We start from the raw sequence: 23,006 nt of genomic DNA on the forward strand, positions 1-23,006 counted from the left end.
TGACATGGGTATGACATTGTTTAACTGTATTATGAGGGCTATGTGGTTTATGAGGACAAGCCTGATGTCCTTGTAATAAAAAATCTCTTTTGACATTTTTTTTTTTTGTCACAGGCTTCCTGTGAGGGGTAGGGATGAGCTAGAGCCATATAATGATTGTTTTTTTAAAATATCAAATACATTATGCCTATGAACAGTCTCTGTAAACCACAAATACCAACGTGTGTGTGTGTGTGTGTTTGTTTGTGTTGGAGTATGGAAGAGGATACAAGAAGCACCATGTGGAAACGGAGTAAAGCTGCGATCAGGGAATTGTTTGGAATGAGTGGAATTTCCTGCTGAAAACGTCACATGTGCTGCTCTGGTCAGAGCTGGTGGACACGCGCTAACAGAAAACTGCCTGCTGAGACTATAAAATGTAACTGTGAATGATGATGATGATGCGTCACACATTTTCACAAGACATCTGACCTCAGGATTCTGATGTAGTGTGTGGTGTAACTCCTTAACCAGGAATCAGTGCTGCTTTCTCGACAGTAAAATCACAGTGCTTTCACTGGGAAACCGGGAAGAAATGTTTTCAAACTTTTATAAAATTTAACAAATATTAACAGTTGAATCAAACCATACCTAATAAATACATCTTATTTATTATTAATTCTGAGAAACTTTTTACATTTTGTTTATTATTTACTATTTTTTTAAGTGGTCTAGTTTTTCCTACAGTTTAACCACATCCATGATCATACTTGAAAACTTGCTTTGGGTCAAATAGAAAGAAATCCACCATTAGGTTATTTAGTGCAGAGGTTCTCAAAGTGGGGGTCGGGACCCCCCGGGGGGTCGCCTGGTGATTTTCAAAAATCAATTAATTTTTATTAAACCTTAAGGCTTACTGTATTTTATCAATAACCTACTGAAGAGAAATAAATAGTCGTTTATAGTTACTATAAACTATATAGTTACTATAGTAGCTTATAGTTACTAGTTCTATTGGATTGCGACTTCTCGGGTAATTACATTATACTAAAGACACAGCAATACTGTCAGATGCAGCAGATTTTGTAACACCAGGTTAAACTTTCTAGCCCATTTACAGCACTGACATACATAAAAAAAAAACAAAGAATAGACTTGGGTCTATTGGTGTGTTTGTGCGTGTCATTGCATACAAGGTTTCTGTATTTATAACCACCACCTCAGAGAATATTGGGGGTCACGAGTCACTGGCATTGTCATTTTGGGGGTCGCGGGCTGAAAAGTTTGGGAACCCCTGATTTAGTTCTTGATTTAATCTAAAGTACATTTTTAACCCAACTCTTAGATTTGTCCATATTTGGCCTAGCACTGGGTTAAGACAACCCAGCATTTTAGTGCCATAGGTGCAGTTCACAGATCAGTATATATAAATACTGTATTTTATTTTGAGATGAATCAAAGTAACTTTTCTAATATTGTGAACTTAAATCAATCAATCTGACTAAAAATATTAAGGTAAACTTTTCATGATTAAAAAAAACAATGTTGAAACTTGTTTAACCTATCAAAATAAGTTAAAAGTACATACATGTGCATCCTTTGGGGCCTTTTTTGTCTTATTTACTTTGTAATGATTATTACACTCACCGGCCACTTTATTAGGCACACCTTACTAGTACTGGTTTGGGCCCCCTTTTGCCTTTAGAACTTTCTTAATCCTTCATGGCACAGATTTAACAAGGTACTGGAAATATTCCTCAGAGATTTTGATCCATTCTGACCTGATAGCATCACACAGTTGCAGCAGATTTCTTGGCTGCACATCCATGATGCGAATCTCCCGTTCCACCACATCCCAAATGTCCTCTATTGGACTGAGATCTGGTGACTGTGGAGGCCATTTGAGTACAGTGAACTCATTGTCATGTTCAAGAAACCAGTCTGAGATGAATCGCGCTGGATTTGTTATCCTGCTGAAAGTAGACATCAAAAGATGGGTACATTGTGATCGTAAAAGGATGGACATGGTCAGCAACAACACTCAGGTAGGCTGTGGTGTTGACGCAATGCACAATTGGTACTAATGGGCCCAAAGTGTGCCAAAAAATATTCCCAACACCATTACACCACCACTAACAGCCTGAACAGCGTTGATAGAAGGCAGGATGGATCCACACTTTCATGTTGTTGATGCCAAATTCTGACCCTACCATCTGAATGTTGCAGCAGAAATCAAGACTCATCAGGCCAGGAAATGTTTTTCCAATCTTCTATTTTCTTATTTTGGTGAGCCTGTGCAAATTGTAGCCTCAGTTTCCTGTTCTTAGCTGACAGGAGTGGCACCTGGTGTGGTCTTTTGCTGCTGTAGCCCATCTGCCTCAAGGTTGGATGTGTTGTGGTTCAGAGATGCTCTTCTGCAGACCTCAGTTGTAATGAGTGGTTATTTGAGTTACTGTTGCCTTTCTATCCACTGGAGCCAGCCTGGCCATTCTCCTCTGACCTCTGGCATCAACAAAGCATTTGCATCCACAGAACTGCAGCTCACTGGATATTTTCTCTTTTTTCAGACCATCCTCTGTAAACTCTAGAGATGGTTGTGAATGAAAATCCCAGTAGATCAGCAGTTGCTGAAATACTCAAACCAGCCCGTCTGGCACCAACAACCATGCCACATTCAAAGTCACTTAAATCAACTGTCTTCCCTATTCTAAAGCTGCAATTAGGCAAGTCAAAGTTTACCCATTTGCTGCTGCGTTTGGAGTTGCAGTTCTTCTCTGTTGACGTCAGTTTGATGTCTCAGACACAATATTCTTAGCCACGCCCTTTATACCGTTAGTTTGCTACGAGAGAATGATGTGCAAAGAGAAAACCCCGCCCCCTACTCAATATTTTGTTTCAGTTGGAAGTACATCAACATACTGAAATAAAAGTCTCATCAACTTCTGGGCCACACAGACTTTAAGCCACAAGTAAATTATAAATTTAGTTGTAACAAATTACTGTCATTTTTTTGGGTTGGTACAACGCAAGTTTATACTTTGATCTAAGATTCAAAAAAGATGGTTTTCTACTTTGTACTACATAAAAAATATATATTTAGTGTCTCTATAGTAAACAATATTTTTACTTTGTTTGAATGTAATTTTTCCAGTATATTTATGTGTAATATAATATAATATAATAATATAAAATACTGTAATATAATATAACTAATATAATATAATATAATATAATATAATAATATAAAATAATATAATATAACAATATAAAATAATATAATATAATAATATAAAATAGCAAAATAATATAATAATATAAAATAATATAAAATAATATAATATGATATAATAATATAAATTAATATAAAACACTATAATATAACAATATAAAATAATATAATATAATATAATAATATAAAATAGCAATATAATATAATATAATAATATAAAATAATATAAAATAATATAATATAATATAATATAACAATATAATATAATATAATAATATAAAATACTATAATATAACAATATAAAATAACATAATATAATATAATTAATATAATATAATATAATATAATATAATATAATGTAATATAATATAATATAATATAATATAATATAATATAATATAATATAATATAATATAATATAATATAATATAATATTTTAGATTCAATACCAATAGTTTGAACCAAAGTTAATTTATACTTGAGAAAAAAAAAATCACCTGCGCAAACACCTTTTTTTATTATTAGCAACATAAAAATCTTTGCTCTAAAGGCTCATTAAACAATACCCTGCTCTCTGAAGTGTGCGTGTGCATGTATGTGTTTCAGGGTGTGGAGTTGAGATGAATAGAGTTTTTTTTTATGTCATCCTACTCCACGTTTCACCGAAGATTATCCGCAACTGCCTTTGTTGAACAAAACCTCTGACATGGATCGTTTTACCATTTCAGATTGTTTATGTGCCCAGGAGACAATAAAGACACTTAACACGTCTCTCTGCTGTTTCACCTGCGCGCCACGTTCTCGCTCTCGGCCAGGTGTGACATTTCAATGTACAATGAGCTTCTCTATTTTACAAGCCACATGATTCTGATGAGGACACAATATCATTCTCTGTGTGCTCGCCATTATTAAATCAATCTGGGTTTGTTGGCAGAAGGTCAGCGAGTCGGTTTCTCTTCTGCTTTTTGGAAGGGAGCAGACAGCAGGTGCAGTCTGTGGTTTCTGATGTGGTTTATTAATATTACTCTATTGCTAATATTAGTGGTTTTCACTTCAGTTGTCTTGGTTTGAGTGGTGGTGTTTGAGGAAGGTTTCGAAACTTGTGCTGTAATGCTCATGAATTGCCTTAAAATGTAGTTTAAAGTACAACCCCAAGTCAGAAAAAGCTGGAACAGTAAGGAAATGGAAATAATAAAATAAAGTAGTCATTTCCTAATTTACTCTGAGTTGTATTTCATAGCAGACAATACAACAAACATAATTTAATGTGTTCCTCATGATCTTTATAGTAGTGATGTAGTGAGTAGTTATCCTCCTTACACTGGCTGCCTGTTAAGTTTCGTATTGAATTTAAAATATTACTTCTCACCTATAAAGCTCTAAATAATCTAGCTCCTGTTTATCTAACCAACCTTCTGTCTCGCTACAATCCAGCTCGCTCTTTAAGATCTCAAAACTCAGGGCTTCTGGTAGTACCTAGAATAGCAAAGTCGAGTAAGGGAGGTAGAGCCTTCTTCTTTATGGCTCCTAAACTCTGCAATAGCCTTCCTGATAACGTCCGAGGCTCTGACACACTCTCTCAGTTCGAAACTAGATTAAAGACCTATCTGTTTAGTAAAGCATACACTCAATGCATCACTTAGCGGGTTTTCACACAAGTTTCTACATCTTGTTTATACACACTATAAACAGCAGCTACGCTAATTATTCTCTTTATTCTCCATTTCCACCTGGGGATACTCATCATGCGGAGTCACTGATTGGACCCAAGACCAGCGACGAGATGATCCCAAGGTGTCCATATCAGGGACCAGGCCGTATCCTGAGCTGCTGCTGCACTGTTGGTCATGGGGGAGTGGAGAGCATGAGACTGATTCCAGTGACGCTCCAGGGACAGACGAGTCTTCGCTGAGGCCATCTTCCAGCCTCCACTGCAGAGACTGCAGCTCTGCACAAGACTTTTGGCCAGCGGAGAAATTAAAATGGTCGTGCCGAACTGAGTCTGGTTCTCTCAAGGTTTCTTTTCTTCACTCTCTTATTGGTGAAGTTTATTTTTCCCTCTCCGCTGTCGCCACTGGCTTGCATGGTTCAGGAACTGAAAAGCTACTCATCGATGAATTTGCTCTTCAGTGTTTGAACTCTCAGTAATGACTTCAAACCACACTGAACTGAGCTAAACTGAACTGAACTTAAACACTTAAAACTGAACTACCCTGATCCAGTTACTATGACCATTTATGTGAAGCTGCTTTGACACAATTTACATTGTAAAAGTGCTATACAAATAAAGCTGAATTGAATTGAATTGAATTGAATTGAATTGAATTGAATTGATGGGAAGTTCGGCTCATTTTCCTGACTCTGATCTTTAAGTCTCGTTCATCGAGATAAACAAATCTTTTTTTCGAGTCATTTAGTTCAATTGGTTCAATTTGCCAAAATATTATTAAAATGTTACAAATTGCTTCCAAACACATCTACAACTAGCCCAAAAGGTTGATCACACGACAAATAAGTCATAAAAAGAATACTAAAAGAAGGAGAAAATAATAATTCAATGTTTACCTGCTCTTTTGTCTATGAAGGTATTGTTGTCTCTTTGTTCAGCTCACCTCTACATGTCTTCAAATGTCAGTGGTTCGTTCACGTTACACTGACAGTCCCATATTATCTTAACCAATGTACACAGTCTAAGCCAATAGGAGCCATGATAATTAGTTCACCTTCCAATTCGATTCTTTTTCCGGCTCTAAACTCATATGATTGACCCGTGAGAAACGAATGACTCAGACCCGATAGAGAACTCGAGAGATGAACAGTTCAAATCTTTTTCCGGCTCTAAACACATATGATTGGCTTCTGCCTTTCCGTGATGAACGACTCAAAAGACTTGAAATGAATGATACCATCTGCACAAATGTGCGCATGTAACCCCGCCGGTCCTACACCGCCCAACCCGCTCCGAGCTGGGATCGAAACGGCGACCTTCCGCATGAGAGTCGTTTGCTCTACCAAGGAGGCTAAAGATCATGGCCTCTAGCGTCAGTTGCTAGAGCACCTTTAGAGGTCAGAGGAGTGAGGTTTACCTGCACAGCACACACTAGCTGGCCTCCGTTACACGCACGCGCGGATAAACGAATCACTCCCTGAGAGGACTCGTAGTTCCCGAGTCATATTGAAGATTTGTTTAAAATTAACGAATCGTTCATGAACAACCCATCACTACTTTATAGTTTTATTTTAAAATAAACACATATTATAATTTTGGTTCTTGCAACGCATTTCAATAAAGTTGGAGCAGTAAAGCATTTACCACTTTGTAATGTTGCCATTTCTTTTCACAACACTTAAAAGACTATTACGGACCGAAGACAACAAATATGAAGTGTTTTTAGGTGTGATTTTGTCCAGTTCTTCCTGCAAACAATTCTTAAGGTAGGCAGCAGTTCGTTGTCACATTTTATGCTTCAAAATGCGCCACAAATTCTCTATTGGAGACAGGTCGGGACTGCAGGCAGGCCAGTGAAGTACCTGTATCATCTTCCTCCGCAGCCAGGACTTTATAATGTTTGCAGAATGTGGTGTTGAAATATACATGGGCGTCTCAGGAAAACAGGGCAGCATATTGTGTTCCAAAATCTCCAAAATGGTGCCATCCCAGCTGTGCAGGTAACCTTTGCCAAGGGCACAGACACCACCCCATACCATGACAGATCCTGGCTTTTGGACAGTCTGGATGATCCTTTTCTTCTTTAGTCCAGAGCACGCAGCGTCTATTTCTTCCAGAAATACAGAATAATCTGACCACAGTACACGTTTCCACTGTGTGATGGTCCATCCCAGCCTCTGAGCCCAAAGAAGTTTGTGGCGCTTCTGGACACTGTTAACATAGGGCTTCCTTTTGGCACAGTACAGTTTTACCTGTACTAGCTAATAGTAAGTACATGGAACATGTACAGCAAGGTCACCTAAAGTGTAACCTTAAGATGTTTTGGCAACACTATTCAGGATAGATAGTATGCAAATTGGCATGGTGTACAATTCGCTGCTTAGGGGTTGCTCTTTTATTTAAAGTGGCTTTCTAGTAATCAGAAACCCAAAACTGCAGGCAGCAACTTACTGCTCTTGTTTGCACTCGTGCACAGGGATGGGCAGTATTTATGATACATGTATTTCAAATACGTATTTTAAATGCAAGATAGTGTTTTATCATTTGTATTTGATAGCGCTGATGAAAATGGCTTAATATTTTGTATCAAAATACTTTAGTGTCTTGTATTTTTTATTATTTTAAAATATTTTGTAAGAAATATGCATTAAGACATCATATACAGTTGAAGCCAGAATTATTAGCCCCCTTCAAAATGTTTTCTTCTTCTTTTTAAATATTTTCCAAGTGATGTTTAACAGAGCAAGGACATTTTCACAGCATGTCTGATAATATTTTTTCTTCTGGAGAAAGTCTTATTTGTTTTATTTCAGCTAAGATAAAAGCAGTTTTTAATTTTTAAACACCATTTTAAGGTCAAAATTATTTGCCCCTTCAAGCTATATTTTTTCTCAATAATCTACAGAACAAACCCCTGTTATACAATAACTTGCCCAATTACCCTAATCTCCCTAGTTAACTCAATTAACCTAGTTAAGCCTTTAAATGTCACTTTAATCTGTATAGAAGTGTCTTGTAAAATATCTAGTCAAATATTATTTACTGTCATAATGGCAAAGAGAAAATAAATCAGTTATTAGAAATGAGTTATTAAAACAAATATGTTTAGTAATAATGTGTTGAGAAAATCTTCTCTCCGTTAAACAGAAATTGGGGGAAAAAAAATAAACAAGCGGTCTTATAATTCAGGGGGGCTAATAATTCTGACTTCAACTGTAAATGCACGCTCTGATGCTTTAAATGTTATTGACTTTTTTAAAGATGAATTGAAAAACAATATTAGGAGAAAGTAATAAAAGTTTTGTAAGGATTGCTGATGCCAAATGTTTGTCGTTAAAACAAACATTATAAAAATAAGTCCTACAGTGGTGATTCCTACAATCCTTCATTGGCTGTTTCAAATGCCAGTTATTGAGTAGGTGCACTGTCTAGTTAATGAAGAGGAAAGATGCAAGCCTTAAGATGTCACAACATACACAAATATTTAATAATCAACAACTCCTAATACAGTATTAACATTGGGTATTCAAGAGTTCAATAGCAAAAATAAAACTGATTTCTGAACAATTCTGTGAACACATTTTTTTAATTAAATCTTTATTTAACACCCTTTTAAAATATTAAAAGGTTGAATAATTACTGTACAGAGATGATTGCAGTTTTACTGTGCCCGTTTGCTATTAAACATTGTTTACTTCACTAAGTCAGTTGAACGGGGAAGGGATTGATCAAATAGGTCTAATTGATGGAAGATTTGCAAAGAAATGCCATGCTCTTTTGCAAAAGAATTTTTAAAATACACAATTCTGTATTCTATTGTGATACACATTGTGTGCTGTATTTTGTAGTTTATGTTGATACACCTAAAATTAAGGTATTTGGTATTTTATTTTAAAATACATTTCAATTTATTTTTGCCCAGCCCTGCTTGTGCACATGAAAAACAAGAGACTGAACACAATTCAGTCCTTTGACATATTCAAAACAGTTTTTTATTTGGAAGGAAATATAAGTTGGAAACACTAGTCCTGTTTATTAATGCTTTTGAATTGTATTATGGGATCTTGAACTTTCCTCCAATGCCTTTTAAAATCTTAAAACTTTGAAAAAAGGGACTTTTATTGACATTTTAACAGTTTAAAGCAGTGGCCCCAAACTTGTTCCTGGAGAGCCAGTGTCCAGCAGATTTGAGCTCCAACCCTAATCAAACACACCTGAACAAGCTAATCAAGGTCTTATTAGGTATACTTGAAACATCCAGACAGGTGTAATGAGGCAAGTTGGAGCGAAACCCTGAAGGGACACCGGTCCTCCAGGACAGAGATTGGTGATCCCTGGTTTAAAGTGATATACTGTATTGTCTGGGTTGGTGTTGTATATTATGCTACAAACCCCTTTTAATAAGCTGCCAGTACATTTTATGTTATATTGCAGACTTATTTCTTATACATTATATTATTTCAAACTATTAAAACGTAATTTAAAAAGTGACTTTGTTAAACTCTAGAGTTTAATTTTTCAACATCAAAAGTCAACAGAGCAGAGATCAAGCTCCCATAATGCAATTAACAGCAGTAAATAAGTGGAAACACTTGTGAATTACAAAACTATTAATTAACAGATGTTTTACAGTGTATATTGCTCTGTTCTAGTGGTTTCTGGATATTCAAATGAAAACAATCAAACATATTGTGCCTTTACACAAAACAGCCAAAAAATATGGAATATAAAGCCATAAAAATAAAGTGACAAGAATTTTTCTTCTTGGCATATCTGCACTTTAAAAAGTGCATGCATCACAGAGATCTTTTAGTCTACCATGAGGGACTAGAGCAGATAAGACACTTACAAAAAAAGAGCCAGCATTGACCTTGCAGTGGTACAGATGATCATGATTAAGTGCTTGATACAATCACTGTTCTGCTAAGCATCAGTGCACAGAAACTCTCACCTCATCAGTTAGTGAACAGAGAGACTTGTGTTGACTTTACATGTTTCCTCTCTCATTACACAGCTCATTAGAAGGTCGTTTAAAAGCTAATCAGAGCTGCTTTGACTTTGATCATGAGCCAGATGAACGCCAGCACTTTCATTTGTAACTGAATGGCTGTTAATTAGAGGAGAATATGTCGATTCACCTTTTTAATATGCATTAAGCTGGAGATCAAAGTCAACGAGTGCTTTCATCTGTATTTTACATCTCATTAATGGAGGTTAATAGGACAGTAATATGGTTTTACAAAATTTTTTATTTAAAAAGTGAAGATGCAAATTGATTAGTAACTAGAATTATGTGGTTGCTAAGGTGTTTTGAGCAGTCAGAATTATTAGCCCCCCTGTTTATTTTTTCCCCAATTTCTGTTTAACGCAGAGATTTTCTCAACACATTACTAAACATATTATTTTTAATAACTCATCTATAATAACTGATTTATTGTTATCTTTATCATGATGACAGTAAATAATATTTGACAAGATATTTATCAAGACACTTCTATACAGCTTAAAGTGACATTTAAAGGCTTAACTAGGTTAATTGGGTTAACTAGGCAGGTTAGGGTAATTAGGTGAGTTATTGTATATCGATAGTTTGTTCTGTAGACTATCGAAAAAATATATAGCTTAAGGGGGCTAATAATTTTGACCTTAAAATGTTTTTAAAAAAAATGAAAAACTGCTTTTATTCTAGCCGAAATAAAAACAAATAAAGACTTTTTCTGGAAGAAAAAATATTATCAGAAATACTGTTAACATTTCCTTGCTCTGTTAAACATCATTTGGAAAATATTTAAAAAAGAAAGGTTAAATAATTATATATATATATATAACCCTAACCCTAACCCTAACCCTATATATATATAGTTACGATCACTAGCAATCTAGCATTTGTTAATGAACTACAGATCCCATCATGCACTTCACTCATACACCTGGCCCAGATTCCCCCTGATTACAAACACTTAGCTGAAGTTGTTCAGGGGTCTGTTCTTCGTAGCTCGCTAAAATGATCTAAGATGATTTGGCAGATCCTGGATCTTTTAATCTTGATAACTTGGCTAATTTGGTTCTTAGAACAAGTTCGTGAATCAGATTAAAATTGTCTGGATAAACTGAAGATAGCTGCGTGTGTTATGAAAGACAGATCTGTCTATCCCCGAAATCACAATCAGCAATGAAACGATTGGCTGACAGCAGCATAATGACATCATCTGATTAACATTCAATTAAGCATTTGAGCTCAATTGCATACATTTGTAGTGAACAGTTTGTTAAATATGACACGCAATAACTTTCCACCTTTGTTTTGGGCTTCATGCTTTAACCTTTCATGTGTCAATAGTATTAAGCAATGTATTTAGTTTTACAGTTAGAGCAGATTTTCTTTATTATAGTAGCCATAGTAGTATTATAGTAGCTGGTTTCTTAATCAATAAAAAAAACACAACTGGAGGTTTATAAAAGCATTTTGATGTTGGTAAAGGTGTCTGCAACTTTTGTGAAGCATCAAATCACCGTCATATTAACTGTCAAAACATGTTCATGACTGCATAAATGTATTATTGTTTTTTAAAAAGTTACATATTGTGCATCATGTCTATATATATATATATATATATATATATATATATATATATATATATATATATATATATATATATATATAGTTAAAAATATATATTTACTATTTTCCCAAGTGTATAACTACTACTGTAAGAAAATATCAGCATTTGGTACATACTTTCAGTATTATCTTTGCTTGAACTGACCCGATCTAATCCTGTTTAAATGAAATGAGCCTGCTCCCTAGCAGGTTTGATCTACCAGAACTGTTGCTATGACAACAGCTCTCAGATCAATTTTGAAGAAAGAAACGATAATGGATCATGTAAAATCGTCAATAACCAAATCCAGCTAATTAAGTACTCCACATAAGAAGAACGGACCCCAGGACTAATCTAACAGACTATAAACACAGCACACACACATTGCTGCTGAGTCTTGGTTACTGTAAGTGAGCATTTCCTAGCATTTTTCCTTGTCTTGCCTTTTGTGGTTGTTAGACTTTTGTTTGTTTTACTGTTGTGTTGTTTTGCCGTCTGTCCTGACCATTCGCCTGCATTTCTGGGTTACTTCTTTAGATTATCCATTTTGTACCATTTGCTCCAATTGACCCTGCCTGTCTGATTATCCCTGAATAAAGCTGCATCTGGCACTTCACCTCTGTTGAAACCCGACGCTCTTTATTGTATGTATGAACGTGTATGAAGTTTAATTGTATTTTATCAATTTAAATCAAAATCACAAAACTCTTTTGTGAATATGCTATATGAAATGCCCCACAAAAAATGGGATTTGAGAATTTCCCCAAATCTAGCTGAGGCAGAGAAAAGGGAAATGAGAAAAGGAAATGCTGAACCCTTGAGAAACACATAGAGACTCACCAGAGCGATGCAGAAGCCTTGAGATCTGGATCTTTCCAGTCTCACTCGCCCCACTGACCTTTGCCCTCCAGTTGCTGGGTTCGTGCCCCTGTGAGGGTGGCGGAGGCTTGAGTGGCGACAGAAACGCACTGCAGCACCCAAGTCCTAAACACTTCCATATGAGCCTTCATCCTATACCATGGGAAAAAGCCGCTTGGGTCAGAAAGTCCATCTAAACATTGTCAAACGTCTCTTTATATTATTAGTAGGTCTCGCTAAGAAAAGCATCACAGTTACGAAGGCTCGTGTTTTTTATTTTAAAACCCTTATACTGATGCATAATGTTCACATACAAACACATACGTTTCCACACACACTTAAATTAGATTTTACAGCAGGGAAAATAAGTATTGAACATGTTTCTATTTTCTAGAGGTGCTGTTGACGTGAAATTTTCACCAGATGTTGGCAACAACCAAAGAAATCCATTTATGAAAAGTTAATTTACAAATGAAGTAATGCATAATAAAATGAAATGACACAGGAAAAAAGTATTGAACACATGAAGAAAGGGAGGTGTGGAAAGGCAGTGAAAGTCCAGACAGCAGCTGAAATCTCTCAGTTGCTCTTCAGCAACCCTCTGCCCTTCATCAGTGTAAATGAATATCAGCTGCTTCAGTCCAACATCTACATTAGCAGGAGGATGAACATGAAACAAGAGTGGACATTTCAGCAAGACAATGATCCAAAACACAGCCAAGGAAACTCTCAAATGCTTTCAGAGAAAGAAAATCAATGGCCCAGCCAATCTCCTGAGCTGAATTCAAAAGAGAAAAACAAATTAAAGATCAGATTTGATAGACAAAATCCAGAGAACCATCAAGATTTTACACTTTGTTGAAAAACTCACACCTGAGCAATGCATGTGACTTCATTCTCCATAAGAAAGGAGTCTTTAAGCTGCCATCAGCAAAAAAATAAATAAATAAATAAAAAAATTATATTTATTAATATAAATTTTAAACTTTTATATTTTTGTTTTATATTTATGTTTGTACTGTTTTTTTTTTTCTTTTTTTACAAAAGTCTTGTTCAGTAACATGCCAAAAGCTCCTTTAGAAATCTTATTCCCAGAAAAAAAACATAACGTGTTCAATACTTATTTCCCCATTGTACATAATATTCTGCATAGGGCTGTATTTGTACATACATTGTACATAGACTCAACTCGACCAATCAGAAACAAGCTAGAATTAAATCTTCTTGAAAATACAATGCACATTATAACTCTACATGAACTCAGTGGGTTGTTCTGTAAATTTTTATTATTTCTGTTTTTTTTTTTTCAAATCATATTTGATAATTTCCACGAATCTAACTGAGGCAGAGAACATTTAACAATACAATTATCTGTTTGTAATTATTTATTCCAGCATTTGTTCCTTTAATCATTCTATTGGTTTTTTTTTTCTTACACTTTTACTTGACTTATACGTCTTATGTAGAGGCAGCACGGTGGCACAGTGGTTAGCACAATCGCCTCACAGCAAGAAGCTCACTGGTTCAAGCCCCGGCCAGATCAGTTATCATTTCTGTGTGGAGTTTGCATGTTCTCTTGGGTTTCCTCCAGGTGCTGCGGTTTCCCCCATAGTCCAAAGACATGCAGCACAGGTGAATTCAACCCAGGCTCATTCTGAAAACGTAGTCCTGTGGACGTTTCTGGAGAATACGAAATACGTCCTGGGTGGTGTGTATTTTTGCAGCTTTTGTTTTCGCCAATCCACAAGAGGCCGCGGTGTGAGCTTTTATGTATCTCAAATGTCTCTCGCAAGTGCCGTTCGTGAGAGGCTGCAGTCGACCGACTGAATGACTGAATGATTGACTAGGTGACCGGCCAATCAACTGACCCACCCTCCTCGTTTCCTAAACTTAACCAATTGCAAAAAAACATGCTGGATAAGTTGGTGGTTCATTCCACTGTGGCGACTCGTGATTAATAGAGGGACTAATGCCTAGTTCAGACTGCGTGATTTTAGCCCCGATTTTGGCTCGCCGACAGGTTTTGAGAAATTGGCGACAAATGCCTGAAATCATAGGCAAATCGCTGCTCGTGCACGTAAGTGACAATCACACAGTATGAACTTTCAAAGACGCGATCTGAGAGAATCGCAGATGAGTCCCTGATGCCTGTGAGATATTTGGCGTGCTAAATATCTGGAGCTGTCCGCGATTCAAATCATGCCGTGTGAATTGAGTTATGACTGAAAATAACATCAGCGATCACCTAAAGCCAATGAGAGAGCAGCTTTCACTTGTGTGTGCGTGTGTGTGTATACCTGCTGCAGGCCAGCGGGAGGCTGGGGGAGAAGTTAAAAGCACTCTTTTTCTGTTTATTTGGACCCACGAAATGGAGGAAAAACTAGTGGAGGTTTGACAGGACTCAGGAGCAACCGTGTCTGTTTGACGTTTCATACAGAAAGAAATTAGTTTATTATCAACGTTGAGGAGAAATGGCTAATTCCCTTTAAACCCAGGTGAGCAAACATGTACATGTTCTACCCCATTAAAGGCTTTTTTCTCATTATGTAGTTAATAACAAAAGATATATTACATGTTTTTGGCTGTGAGACGAAGTTTGGACGAAGTTGTCAGCGATTCTTCCTATAGTAAAGTCATGCAATGTGAATGTCCCTGTCGCCGATCCGTCTTGCAGTGTAAACAAACAGCGACAAAACGCTAGCCCAGATAGTCAAGCAGTGTGAAAACATCTGTGACACGACTACTTTGAAAATCATGCAGTCTGAACTCGGCATAAGCCAAAAAGAAAATGAATGACTGAACTCGCCATGTATAATAGTTACGTTTCCTTGTGAGATTAGACTGTATGTACAGTTATCCTTTATTTTCAATAATTACTATTCAAATAAATCTGTCCTAAAACAGGTTGTGAACTCTAAATGTTTTGAGCATCTATTTTTATAGCTAAAACTGTATAGCGATTAAATGTTATAGTCTGGACTCTGCTTTTAACTGTAGTTTATAGCATTAGCTGTTTTTTGTTTTTTTTTACAAACATCTCATCCTTAAAGGGATAGTTCACCAAAACATGAACATTTCCTTACCATTTATTCACACTCAAGTGATTCTAAACTTCCATAAACAAAACAAGACGTTCTGAGGAATGTTGGAAACAAGACGCCGTAAGCATGCTTAAGTAACAAAAAAAAAAAATACTATTATGAAAATGCTTTTTTCCAACATTCTTCAGTATATCTACTTTTGCGTTTAACAGAAGAAGAAAAACTCAAGCAGGTTTAAAACAAATGAACTAAAGGATGACAGAACGTTTATTTTTAGGTGAACTAACCCTTGAAAAAAAATTGCAGTTATTCATTCTCTTTTCGGCTTAGTCCCTTTATTAATCTGGGGTCGCCACAGTGGAATGAACTGCCAACTTATCCAGCACAAGTTTTACGCAGTGGATGCCCTTCCAGCTGCAACCCATCACTGGGAAACATACACACACACACACTTATTTACACACATACACTACGGACAATTTAGCTTAGCCAATTCAACTGTACCACATGTCTTTGGACTTGTAGGGGAAACCAGAGCACCCGGAGGAAACCCATGCGAACACGGGGAGAACATGCAAACTCCACACAGAAATGCTATCTGACCCAGCTGAGGCTCGAACCAGTGACCTTCTTGCTGTGAGGCAATTGTGCTACCCACTGTGCAGCCATTATTAATTTTTTTTTCTTTGGCTTATGAGGGGTCGCCACAGTGGAATGAACCGCCAACTATTCCAGCTTATGTTGTACGCAGTGGATGCCCTTCCAGCCGCAACCCAGTACTGGGAAACACCCATACACACTCATTTACAAACACACTCACACTCATACACTATGGCCAATTTATTTTATCATTCATTCATTTTTCTTCAGCTTAGTCTCTTATTTATCATGGGTCGCCACAGCGGAATGAACCACCAACTATTCCAGTATATGTTTTACACAGCGGATGCCCTTTCAAGATGCAACCCAGGACTGGGAAACACCTATACACTCTCACATTCACACACATACACAATGGCCAATAGTATATTCAATTGTTCTATAGCGCATGCGTTTGGACTGTGGAGAAAACCAGAGCACCCAAAGGAAACCCATGCCAACCCAGGGAGAACATGCAAACTCCACACAGAAATGCCAACTCGACCAGCTGGGACTCAAACCAGCGGCCTTCTTGCTGTGAGTGCTAACCACCGAGCCACCATGAAAAACAAAAAAAAAAGAGAAGCAATCCTATCTTCCTGCACTGAAATATGACTTTAAAACTAGGTCCGTAAACCAAACCACAATCTTCATGTATCATTACACCCCTATTATTGTCATATTTGTAAGTGAATCGGTCAACTAACAACCATCGTTGGCTAAAACCTCATCCTCATCATACAATCCATGCAGCCGCCTTCAAAAAATAACATCTAATATTACACAGAAGGAAAAAAAGCCTCTCCCAAGGGGGACGCAACCCCACCAGCACAGAACAATGGCGCTCCTCTCCTGAGTCTCTGACTGAAAGAACCAGGATTCAAGTACAAACATTCCTGCGTACAAAGGGAGCAAAGCCAGGAGGAGTGAGGGGTGAGGGGGACGCAGGTGAGGAGACAAGCCTGAACAAAACCAACGCAGGAACGCTCATGACTGACAGCAGCACGTTTAACCCTATACAGCCGGCTCGGTTACACCTTATTTTAGGGTGATACAATCTAACTATAAACAGTATTAGCCCTCCTGTATATTTTTCCAACAATTTCTGTAGATTTGTGGCTAGATTTTCTAAACACAATAGTTTTAATAACTCATATCTACTACCTGATTTATTTTATCTTTGCCATAATATTTGACTAGATTTTTTCAAGATACTAGTATTCAAGCTTTACGTGACATTTAAAGTCTTGACTAGGTTAATTAGGCAAGTTATAGTAAATAATTAAGATAGGCAAATCATTGTATAACCAGTGTTGGGGAGGTTACTTTGTAAATGTAATAGATTACAAATTACCCTATTAAAAATGTAATAAGTAGTGTACCTTTTCAATTACTTTATAAAAGTAAAGTAACTGATTACATCTGATTACTTTTTGATTACTTTTACCTTACAGTAGCACTCTGTTTACTGTTAGAATTTATACATTTTTCATCACTTGAATTAAGACTATATTAATTTAATTTTAAAGTACAGCCACCACAAAACTAAACTTTGAACAAAAACATACTGTTGTTACACAAAATCAAAATTTTAGTTAGTTTTGCATTGTGATTTTTGTGGCATTGGCAATAAAAAATAAATAAATCTAAGCTATTTTTGCAATTTTCATTTCAACCTAAATCCAAGTCAATCATATCTTAGTCATCAATAAAACTGTCAATGAAACATTTGAGGAAGAATTATTTATTTAAATTATTTACTGTAAATTATATGCTGTACTAAACAAATTACAGTAAATAACAGCAAAAACTAAAAGCGTATCACTCACAAGAGCGAGAGGTGGCAGTAACGCAACAAAAAGTTGGTAGAAGAATAAATTGTCATTCTCGCTACTCTGTGAATGCCGGTGCCATCACTCATTGATCCGCAATCTAAATCAAGCTATTTGATTTAGAAAGTAGCGACGGAACTACCACGATACTGAGAAATGTAGTTATCGATGAATAGCAGCGCTTTAATAAATAACCTTAGCAGAAGGCATCATGCATATCAAAAACAGGCAAAGCAACAGATTAATGTTTTTCAACATATTTAGACGTAACCCCATTTGTAATCTTTAACATTTTCATAAGTAACTGTAATTTAATTACACATTTTTTTCTCAGTAACTGTAACAAATTACAGTTACATTTATTTTGTAATTAAATTACGTAACAGCATTACATGTAAGTAGTTACTCCCCAACACTGTGTATAACAGTGGTTTGTTCTGTAGAAAATAAAAAAATATATATAAAGCTTAAAAGGGATAATAATATTCACAAATAAGACTTTCTCAAGAAGAAAAAAATATTATAGGAAATACTTTGAAAAATTCCATGTTTTGTAAAAAATAATTAGGGAAATATTAAGAAAAAAAATTATATGAGGGCGAATAATTTTGACTAAATTTTGTATTTACTAGATAGAATATTTTTGACTAGATAGTGCATTTACTAGATCAGAGATGCTCAAACTAGGGCCCGCGGGCCAGAGCTGGCCCAGGGTAACCTTTAATTTGGCCATTCATCTCATCTGAGAAGACAGAGAAAATAATAGGGAATTTAAGGGGACTTAATATAGATTGTGATTTCTAATTTAATTGAACAAAACTTTTGTTTTTTAACTGTTTAGTTACAAAAAAGCAAACTGTAATTAAATGTTTCAGTTAAATGTCGCCTAACAGCAAGAAGGTCGCTGGGTCGTTGGTTCGAGCCTCGGCTCAGTTGGCGTTTCTGTGTGGAGTTTGCATGTTCTCCCTGCGTTCGCGTGGGTTTCCTCCGGGTGCTCCGTTTCCCTCACAGTCCAAAGACATGTGGTATAGGTGAATTGGGTAGGCTAAATTGTCTAATTAGGTTAACTCAATCGTTTTTACAAATTCAGGTGGATAGAACATAAAACAATTAAGTTGTCCCTATAAAACACAAATTAATTGTGTTGTTTCAACTCTTTTCAAGTAAGTAGTCTGAACAAACAACAAAAGTGATTTTTCAGTGAATAGCAATGGAAATATTTTTTAAATAACTACAATTTCATAGGAAAGCTAATAACTTTTGTAAACAGCCCTATTTTTAGACACTTTTCTTGACGAAATTACTACGAATAAACACAATGAAAACAATCAGTCCCCTTTAAAGTTCCTCAAACAATCTTAAACTGTGCAGAAATTCCCCAAAAGCATGCAATCAAATTAGATCAAGCGTATGTCGCACATCACCGGCACTACAATCCACATTCATTTTACAGCTCTACAGCCACCGCTTCATTAGAGTCTATTGTTATTTCGTCTAAAGAAACATCTAAGACAAAGTAGATGAGCTGTGAAGGAGCATGATCGACTTCAGCCAAACAAAACAACAAGCAGCACAATAAAAGCACATGTTCAGACTGCATGCTCTCCCAGCTGAATTCCCTGTGTTTTGTTCAATCTGCTTGACAAAAGGCTTGATTATTAGGCAAACTGGTTAGCTGGGCAGCTTTTGTTGACTGGCAACATCCAACAGACTCTTTTGTGCGTTTCCATAGCTTTTCTTGGGTATGCTTTGATGCAGGTCCCCTTTTGTAAAAATCCATACAACCCTACAAGTCATTCTCTCAGCGGCAAAGAGGCCGAATTGAGATCGGTAAAGCAGAAAGGACTGGGCGGATTGTTGAATTAGATTTAGATTCGTGTTTGCGTGTTTAGATTCGTACAATGCAGATGTTACAGATGAGCGCGAGATGACTTACGCCATGACATTTAACAGATGGGGTTATTTCCAGAGATAATGTGCATGCTCTGACGTATGTTTTACTGGAATGTCCTTTTGGGAACTTGCTCGCCCTTGGACAGGAACTAAGTCACCTGACCGGCCCATTTGCAAACACAGGGACTGTGAAATAGGTGACCACTGATATTCTTCCTCTAATTTACAGTCTGTATGTTGCATGACTCTGACATCTAAAAGAAAATGACATGGATCTGAGGTGGAGGCTTCATAACCAATATAAAGATCCATTAAAATTTAATTGTTGATGCTTAAATATTACATTAAAACCAAACTTGAGGCTTCGCAATTAGGATTTATTTCATTTTTAACAGATTAATATTGCTACAAATGTTTTAGAACTTTTCTATTAAACATGCTGGCAATATTAACACATTTTAACCATCTTTTAACATGTATGTCCTGACCTAGGCTACTTACAAAATATTAAAAATTATCATGTTTTAGCTTTCATGTTTCTAACATGTTTAACATTTTCTAGAATGTTTTAAAATGTTTTAGCAAGATGCTAGCAAGCAGTTTTCATTTTTTTAGCAATACCGCCATGATTTAGCATGCTAATAGCATTTTGCTAGCATGTTTTTACACATATCTAACATGTAAATAGCATTGCTAGCATATTTGTGTTTTAGCACATTGGTTTTCATTCTTCCAGCTTTTAACATGTTCAATGTTTTAATCCATTCCTAACATGTTTTAATCAAGCTGCTAGTATATCGGTTGCATGTTTTATAATACAGCTAGTCAATTTTAATGTTGACTAGTCTGATACCAAAAAAGTCTTATCTCTTTGGTAGTACACTGTGATTTAATGTTTTATCATGTTTTGCTAGCATGTTTCTAACATGTTTTACATTTTATAGAATGTTTTAAAATGCTTTAGCAAGTTGTTAGCAAGCAGTTTAATTTTTTTAGCAATATCACCATGTTTTAGCATGCTAATAGCATTTTGCTAGCATGTTTTTACACATATCTAAAATCCCTGCTGAAAAAAAAAACTGCTTAAACCAGCCTACGCTGGTTAGCCGGTTTTAGCTGGTCATCTCCCAGCCTGACCAGCTAAGACCAGGCTGGAAATGGCTGAAAACCAGCCTGCAATGGCCAAAACCCCACTAAAACCAGCACGGTTGACCAGCTAAAACCAGCGAACCTGCCTAGGCTGGTTTAAGCAAATTTTTCAGCAGGGATGTAACTTTACTAGAATGTTTATGTTTTAACACATTGGTTTTCATTCTTACAGCTTTTAACATGTTCAATGGTTTATAACATGTTTGAGCGAGCTGCTAACGTGGTTTGCATGTTTTAGAATCCAGCCAGTCATTTTTAATGTTAATACCATGATACTCAAATGTTTAATCATGGTAGCATGATAGCTCACTGATTTCATGTTTTATCATGTTTCTAACATATTTAACATATTCCTAGAATGTTTAAAATGTACTAGCAAGTTGCTAGCAAGCAGTTTTTCTTTTTTAAGCCGCCAAGTTTAGCTAATAGTATTTCGCTAGCATGTTTTTACACATATCTAGCATGTAACTAGCATGTAGCACGTTAAGCTTAATATTGCTATTTTTAACTTGGCTATTGGCTCTTCTTTCTAGTTTTTTTGTGATAGAAATGAATTTGAATAGTCTTGACATATTACATTCGGTCTTCAGCCTCTTGCTTTATTTTTTTAAATATTATGCAAATTCTTGACAAAACTAAGTCTGATCATTTAATATGTAATGTTACTATTGTAAAATATATGTTATATGCTTTATGAAATATTTTTCATATTTATTAAAACATGACAGCAATTTCTTATAATCAGTTTTCGTTGTAAGGCACTTCAGAAACACAACCACACACACACACACACACACACACACAAACGCACACACACACACACACTTTTTTTCTGTCTCAGCAACAGATCAAGATAAAAATTTACATTTTTTATTCATCTAACGTTAAGTTAGTCTTTCGAGTGCAGGCCTTGACGAAAACCACATTTATGACCACGAGATCAAGACTCCAACCCTGCAGTCTAAAAATAAGAAAACTCAATTGGTGCATGCAGTGTTCAGCAGATGCTGTGGCTTCTGGGATCTTTGGGTCGCTTACAAATTTCTTGTTTTTAGTGAGATCTCTATTAAAACCATTTAAATGTATTTTCTGTCAAACATGCTAACGTAAGGCTAACAAAACCAGCATTAAAACAATCAAGCTGATTAACAGAATGATTTATACTAAAATGTTTCTTTATAAAAATACTTTGTGGGCTCCAGTAACTTATTGCTTCATTAAATATTACTAAAAGAGAACAAAATAAGTTTTAATAATATATCTATACAGCTTACCAGTGTAAATCATCAGCAGAACACCAGAATGTGGAGGGAAAGTGAATGAATGGTGCTGCGTTCCCCTCTAGTGGCCGTCGATGCACCATAAACATTACCTCACAAAATTACGTCATTTTTTGGAGGATTGCACAACAATGCAATTTCTTGTGCAATAGTGGACTGGCAGGTCCGATTTCATTCCAGTTTATTGGTGACTAAGAACAAGTCCTTGTTTTAAGGAGAAATCTCGTATGTATACTTATTTGGCTTCAATAGAAATCCTGTTTCCATTCCATATAATTTTAACACACCCTTGTTTTAATAACTCATTTCTATTTATTCAATAACTATAAATGCATATTAGCATATTAGCCATTGGTAAAGATCTAATAATGCACAAAATGTACAATAAGGTCTCTGATTTGATTTGTTTACAAACACTAACAATACATGTACTGTATTTAATAATCTTAGTTCAGCATGGACTAACGCATTATTAAAATCCAAAGTTGTGTTAACATTAAATAATGCACTAAGTTGTAATGTAATGTGTATTTATAAAGCGCATTTATTGTGTATGGCCATACACCCAAAGCGCTTCACAATCATAAGGGGGGTCTCTCCACACCACCACCAGTGTGCAGCATCCGCTTGGATGATGCGACGGCAGCCACAGGACAACGGCGCCAGTGCGCTCACCACACACCAGTTGTGTGGAGTGGAGAGACAGTGATAGAGCCAATTCGGTGGATGGGGATAATTGGGAGGCCATGATCATAAGGGTTGATAGAGGGACTTTGGCCAGGTCACCAGGGTTACACCCCTGCTGTTTCACGAGAAGTGCCATGGGATTTTTAAT

At 36.1% G+C, this 23,006-nt stretch overlaps 1 protein-coding gene across 1 annotated transcript in view; it reads right to left on the bottom strand.

Annotated features, from left to right (window-relative positions):
* sdc4 (syndecan 4) overlaps positions 1-22,231 on the bottom strand; it is a 46,676-nt gene extending 24,445 nt beyond the window's left edge. Inside the window, exons 1-2 of the mRNA XM_087255891.1 lie at positions 22,166-22,231; positions 12,320-12,490 (exon numbers count right to left, since the gene is read on the bottom strand). The gene's annotated coding sequence lies outside the window, so the exon portion shown is untranslated. The remainder of the gene's footprint in view (positions 1-12,319; positions 12,491-22,165) is intronic.
* Between the last annotated feature and the right edge of the window lie 775 nt (positions 22,232-23,006).

The sequence above is a fragment of the Danio rerio genome, chromosome 6 (assembly GCF_052040795.2).
Source record: "Danio rerio strain M-AB ecotype USA chromosome 6, GRCz13ab, whole genome shotgun sequence".
In the NCBI taxonomy this organism is placed as follows: Eukaryota; Metazoa; Chordata; class Actinopteri; order Cypriniformes; family Danionidae; genus Danio; species Danio rerio.